The sequence below is a fragment of the Ananas comosus genome, linkage group 10 (genome assembly GCF_001540865.1).
Source record: "Ananas comosus cultivar F153 linkage group 10, ASM154086v1, whole genome shotgun sequence".
In the NCBI taxonomy this organism is placed as follows: Eukaryota; Viridiplantae; Streptophyta; class Magnoliopsida; order Poales; family Bromeliaceae; genus Ananas; species Ananas comosus.
In genome coordinates, this window is record NC_033630.1 from 4,442,491 (window position 1) to 4,449,145 (window position 6,655).

The 6,655-nt window shown below is 38.6% G+C and overlaps 1 long non-coding RNA gene across 1 annotated transcript; it reads left to right on the plus strand.

Moving 5' to 3' along the window:
- On the plus strand, positions 2,013-5,243 carry LOC109716102. The gene is made up of 3 exons (XR_002217832.1): positions 2,013-2,154; positions 2,480-2,583; positions 4,416-5,243. It is a non-coding gene; the product is annotated as an uncharacterized LOC109716102 (long non-coding RNA).

Below are 6,655 nucleotides of genomic sequence, written 5' to 3' on the forward strand. Positions count from 1 at the left end.
TATATATATATATATATATATATATATATATAGCAGGACTGCTGTGCTCTCAGGAGCATGAAGGCCTCCGTATTCCTGAGCTGTTTTCGATGATGAAATTTCCGAATCGACGATCGGCTCCGTTAGACTTGATCTAGCGTATTTGAAGTTTCTAGAAAATAATTTTTGCGATTTTTTGATATCATTTACCTAGCAATCGAAAGGATTCAAAATCAATAATTTTTAACAGCTGAAAATAAAAATCCTATAAAACGTGGAGATATAGTACTAAAATTTTCGGTCGGAAATATTAATCTTGTTGTATATATATATATATATATATGCTAGTAGCATAAATCTACATAAAAAAGTCTCAGTTTAATAGTCGAATTTTTTATACTAAATTTTTGTCAAATTCAAATTAACTAATCATGAGATAAACTCCAAAAAAAAATTGTCATAAAATATTATCATTTAAAAAAATATTATAATCTATAAACTCTTATGAATTCCCGTTTCCTTTTGTCCACGTGGCGTCATTAGCCTAATTTTATTTCTTTGTGGGCCCTACCTGTCATCTTAACCTTCTCTGCTTAATTATTTATTGTGAGGCCTACCTCAGTCTTTTTTTTTTCTTATTTTTTTCCCATTTAATTCTTCAACCGCTCGCCCCCTCTACTAGCCCCTCCGCATTCCTCTCTAGACGCCGCTTCGCCTCCCGATGCCGCACTCCCCTCTAGACGCCGCTCCGCCTCCTGATGTGCCCTCCTGGATGGAGATTTGGGCAGAGTTCATTCGTCGTTCTTCCTTCCGTAGTCCTCCTTCCACCTTCCCTCTCATCCCTCCCAGATCTCGCGCTGACGCGCGCCGCTTCGACCTCTATAACATCTACACCAGCCCACCGCCGCCATCCTCTGCCTCGACCCCTTCCAAGGCATGTGATCGCAGATGCTCCGTGGCCTCCTCCTCTCCGCCGACGTCCTCCGCATCTGCGCTGTCTTCGCCTCCGGCCTCCTCCACGCCCTTCGCTTCCTCCGCCTCCACTGGCCCCAGCTCTGTCATGACTTATCCACCGGAACCCTGAACCCCGCCGTCGTCACCGACCCCTCCATCTGCGAGGCTGTCGGAGAGCTCCTGGATCAGAACAAGCTCTTGATCAATGAGATCAATCAAAACCACAAATCGAGAATCCCCGACAATCTTAGCCGGAATGTCGGCTTAATTAGAGAACTCAACAGTAACATTAGGAGGGTTGTTGACCTCTACGCCGACCTCTCCACGTCCCTTGGTAGGTCTGTGGCCGCTTCTTCCGAAGGGGACTCCATTGGAACCCTAAAGTCCGGTTGCAAGGTAGGCCAGAAGAGAATCCTTTCCTGTGAGACCCCATATAGTCATATATATGAGATATAATATGGCTAAAACTCTTAACCCGGCTTAAGCATTTTGGGTGGTGGCTAGACCCAAGAGGTTAAGAGAGTTAAGCGTGCTAGGACGGGAGTAGTCCTAGGATGGGTGACCCCCTGGGAAGTTGGGGCGTCACAGATGGTATCAGAGCCAATTACCAGCCGGAAGTGTGAGATGAGTCTCGGCTGAGTCAGGGTCTGGATGACGGGCTAGCGAGACGAGTCTCACATCGCCTGGTACTTGTGAGTCTGAGCCTGACGAGGACGTCAGGGCTTAAAGGAGGGGAGATTGTGAGACCCCAGATAGTCCTATATATGAGATATAATAGGACTAAACTCTTAACCCGGCTTAAGCATTTTGGGTGGTGGCAAGGCCCAAGAGGTTAAGAGAGTTAAGCGTGCTAGGATGGGAGTAGTCCTAGGATGGGTGACCCCCTGGGAAGTTGGGGCGTCACATTTCCCCTTCTCTGTCTTTTCCTCTTCCTTTTCTCTTCACGGTATATCTGGGGCTCGGCCTTTCTCCTAATGCAAAAATGATGCATAGCGTCAGGAGGTGGCGCCGACGCCAACGGAGGCGACGGTGGCGGAGGCGGCGGGAGTGGCGTGCAGTTCTACCTCCTAAATGAGCTCTTGGCGATGAGAAAAGGACGAAGGCAATCAGGAAAAACATTGGGAGCAGTGGCGGTGGCGACAATGATGAACGCAATGGTGGGGTATCAGAAAAGAGCTAGAGTCACCTGTGATATGGCAGGGATGTGATTGCTTCTCAAAGGTATAGTACCTTCTTATTCTTATTCTTCTTTTTATTGCCTTAGCTATGTTTGATGTTATGCCTTTATGAGTAATTTATGCAATGCTGAAATTTATTTTTTTAAATCTTTTTTTGAACTGCTTTGAGTTGGATTTGTGCCTTTTTTCACCTTTGCTTTTCTACTAATGGTTAGATTTAATTGTGTAGAGTAAAATATGTGGATAGGCCTCATGATTATTTGGATGTTACCATAAGCGTGTTGTTCGACACAAGCTTTCCATACTAATTTTGTTTGGTAAATATTCTAACTAATGAATTGTATACCTGAATTTATGTAATTTTGTAGGGAGTGGACTCTCCAGTTTTTGATGAACTTGAAGCTGTTTTGGCACAAGACATGCTATCTCTTCCAGCAACCAAAGGGATTTGAGTTTGAAAGTGGATTCACTGGTAAGCAATTACACATAAATATGTTATACAATAATTGCAAATTTCATCCCTAAAGTTTGTTCTAAATTTCAATTTAGATCTTAAGCTTCAAATTAACAAATAAGCTTTTCCTTTAGCACACCGTCTAAAAATTGCCATATCAGCATTTTTATAATTAGACCTTTTTTTTTTAATTAAAATTCAATGAGTTTTTCTTTACTAAATTGAAATTTTAAGGGCAAAACTCAAACTCAAGTCATACTATGAGAATGAATTTGACATCAATGTCAAACTTTGAGGATAAAATTAAGATCGAAATTGTAGTCAACCTTCAAGGACTAAAATTTTCACAATCCAAATATTTGAGATAGAAATTGAAATTCAATTCAAACTTAAGGGCTAAATTTGTCGTTAAACGAAAATTTGCTGATATAAAATTGATGTTCTATCAGCAGTTACTTTCTTGACTAGGAGCAAGAAAATGATTATTTCTATACAGGTGAGAATGGAATGTTAGTACTCCGACAAACTGATTAGGCAGAATGCTGTTTTGTTTTTTATCGTCTTATAATATTGATTATTATGAAAATTGCAGTTATTGGTCGTGTATAGTATTGTGTGTTCAGAGGTTATCGAATGGTAAAACTATTTATATGAGGATGGCTTTTAGGGTAAACTTCAAATCGGCCCCTATGGTGTAATGAATTTTTATTTTGCCATTCCATGATTCAAAAGTTGCACTTTGCCCCTACGTAGTTTAATTATTATTTCACCAAAAAATTCTTTATTAAATAAGATGGTAAAGTAAACTTTTTTTAGAAAACAATAGCATGGAAAAGTAAAAAATGTGCTAAACTATAGGATAGTTGAGTGTCACTTTTTGAACCACAAGTTAGTGAAGAGAAAATGAGCAACCCATAAAGGGACCAAGTGCAACTTTTTGAACCACGGAGGGGCAAAGCGAAAATGTGTTGTACCACTTAGAGTCAATTTGAAGTTTACCATATCTCTTAAACCTACATCAATGATTGCGAAGTTATGTTTACTAATGTCTAATAGTTGAATTAATCGATGAAATTTTATTCATAGTTCTTGGACTTCATTGAGTTACAAAATATTTTATTAAGATTCTAAAGACGAAAAAGGTAGTGGAGTGTAATCTTTTTTAGATTTATTAACTGTTGGACTGAGGCAGTTTAAGTAGTTACTTAACATGCGCACAACAAGCAAAGAAAAAGAAATTTGAAAAAAATGCACAACTATTTGGTTCTGTTTATTAAATATTACTCATGCAGGTTCTAGAATTATAATATCGATAACATCTAATTTATTTCTGTAGAAGAAACAACAAACTGTGACTATAAATCGGCAAGAAACTAAGCTTCTATCAAGAAGCTGCCATGATCCTTGGGTGGTTCCTACAGGTGTATAAAAGAGTTGTTTATTGATCCATCTTTCAACGTGTTTCTTCTATCTTTTCTAAGTAAAGTATAGATCTTCTTGAACAACATTGAAATAGCCATCTAAATATTAGAAATTTTTATTTTACTATACAATTGCATGGTGATTTAACTTTCATATAAAAATTGAACAGTATTTTCAAAATTTTATTTGCCAACATGTTCTAAAAACTTAAATAGAATATTCTGTTTCCACTTGATTTCTTTTGATCAAATTGCTTTGATCTGATATTGGTTGTTTTTTGTTTAGGGGGAGGTGTGCAAGACATCATTTGTTTGGGAATTGTAGCGTCGAGATTGTTTATCATGTACACCAACTATGTGATATATTATCTCTAAAAATTTGAGCAACATTTACATCTAAATTTAGGAATTGGACTTTGTAGTTTTCAGGTGATATGTGATCAACAGAGTATAATAAGGTTAAGCGGTTGTTGGAGAAGGCATACACGAGATTGTTAAATGCGATGTAGAACAGTCTTCGATTCAAGTTGGTTCTATTCCTTTTTTCTTTCAATAAATGCTGATGAAAATCTAACAAAATGAACCCATATTCAGCAAAACTCTTTTTCATCAATTTGCTTTTGCTTGCTGCTCAACCTTTAATTTGTAATAGCTCTGATGCTGATGCTGATTCTTTTTTATTGTTTACCGATGTTTCATCTACTATTCAATAAATCAGATATATGTCATCTCACAACATTATATTGACAAGTGCATTTGCTCTTATTTTATTCTTAACAAATTTATATCTTTTATTTAAATAATTCATTTTAGCCTAAATTTTATCTCTTCTTATTTTATTCTTTTTCTCTTTTATTTTGTTGAATTTTTGCGGTAGTATATTGATAGCTGTAATGTAATAAGGCATGTTTGGTCTAGAGCCGGATTGGATTAAAATTAGTCTGGCTCATAAATTATCCCATATTTGAATTATAATCACTACAACAAAAACGGTGTATAGCGACATATTTAAATGTCGATACAGGTCAAAAAAAAGTGCTGCTGGTTAAATTGTCGATACTTTTTAAAAATGTTGCTATATGTGGGACCGTCTTGATGTTTGGCACCTACTCCTCCAGCGACCTGTGGAGGAGGGACACGTGGACCTTCTCCAAAGGAATGAGATAGGGCTGCCAGAAGCAAAGACATTGAATATACAATATAGATAAGGAGATGTTGCTAATAAGTCAAAAGAAGCTTTGGTATGCAAAGCACCACAACTAATGAGAATATAAGACCTTGCTACGAAGGTTCTTAGAACCCTCTTGAAAAAGTATAAAAGTCAAATTCTATTGGTATTCTTGGAATAAAGACATTCAATTTGGCAAAGAAAATTAGTTGCTCATAGACCACAAATATTTACCCTAAATACTTGGTTTTTTTAGATTATGGTTATATATACTCTTTACTGGATTATAACAGAGAACTGAAATTAATTCTGTTATTTAGTTATTTTTTGTGTAGTTTCGGGGTAGTTTGTGATATCAATAAGTGAAGCATCATAGTTACAGAGTGGGATGTATCTTTAGATGATATCATATGTTATTGACATTATTAAGATAATCTCGCTTAGGCATAAATTTTTTTCTTTGCAGCCAAAATTTGGTTGTAATCGTATATTGCTAGACAATGTAATTGATTGCTTATCATGTACATTCTTTTAATTGCAATATAGATGTATAGAAATTATTGCAAAGTGGTTTTGATGTAATAGCTTGGAATGTAAACGATGCAATTTTTTATGCTTTTGTCCTAACAAGATGTTTAGGAAAGATTTCAGAAAATTTTTACTTCAACAATATCTACCCGCCGCAACGCGCGGGTACCTTCACTAGTAAAATATTATTTTTGGATGGTGCACTTGCGCGTGGATTTGGTTCCACTAGGGTAAAGCCCGATTCAGTCATCATCAAAGATCCGAACCCGACCCGACCCATTTGCATCGCCCGTTCTATCCCCGGCGCTCTCCTCCGGTTCCCTGAAGTATAAGTAGAAGTAGTAGTAAGCAGGGGAAGCTAGAAGTTAGTAAAAATGTTAACTTTGCATAGTAGAATGGAAATAAATGGCGCCAGTAGATTGAGCAAGGCGCGGGCTTGGCGGAAATGGCAGGCGCGAGGTGCTCGGGTGGATCGACGGGCTAGGGCATCCATGCTGTTCTGAGGATGGAAGGGAGGATCGAAGCGATGGAAGAAGAAGATCTGACCGGATCTTGGCATTGGGAGGAAAGATGGAAGCTGGCGGGTCGAATTGGCAGTTCTTCGGAGCGGATGCAAAAGGCGGACCCAATATCCGCCGGGTTGAGGGCTACGCGGAGGAAGCACCCGATAGACCAGACCCGAAGTCAGCTAGCGGAGCGGGCGACCAAGCTGCTGGATCGGATGAGAAAGGCGGACCCACTACCCGCCGGTTTGTGGGCTACGCGGAGGAAGCGCTGCTAACCCGCATCCATTTATTAAAGCATCTTGGGCCTGCTAAGCTCAGACGAGGCCCATAAACCATCCGAATTCAACCCAGAAGGCCCACTGTTCCATTTTTAACAAAAGTGCTGTTAGTCCTCGTAGAATAGCTTAATTACAGTTTAGTACAAGTCTTAGAGATTATAAATAGTACGAGAATGTAATTGAAAGGCA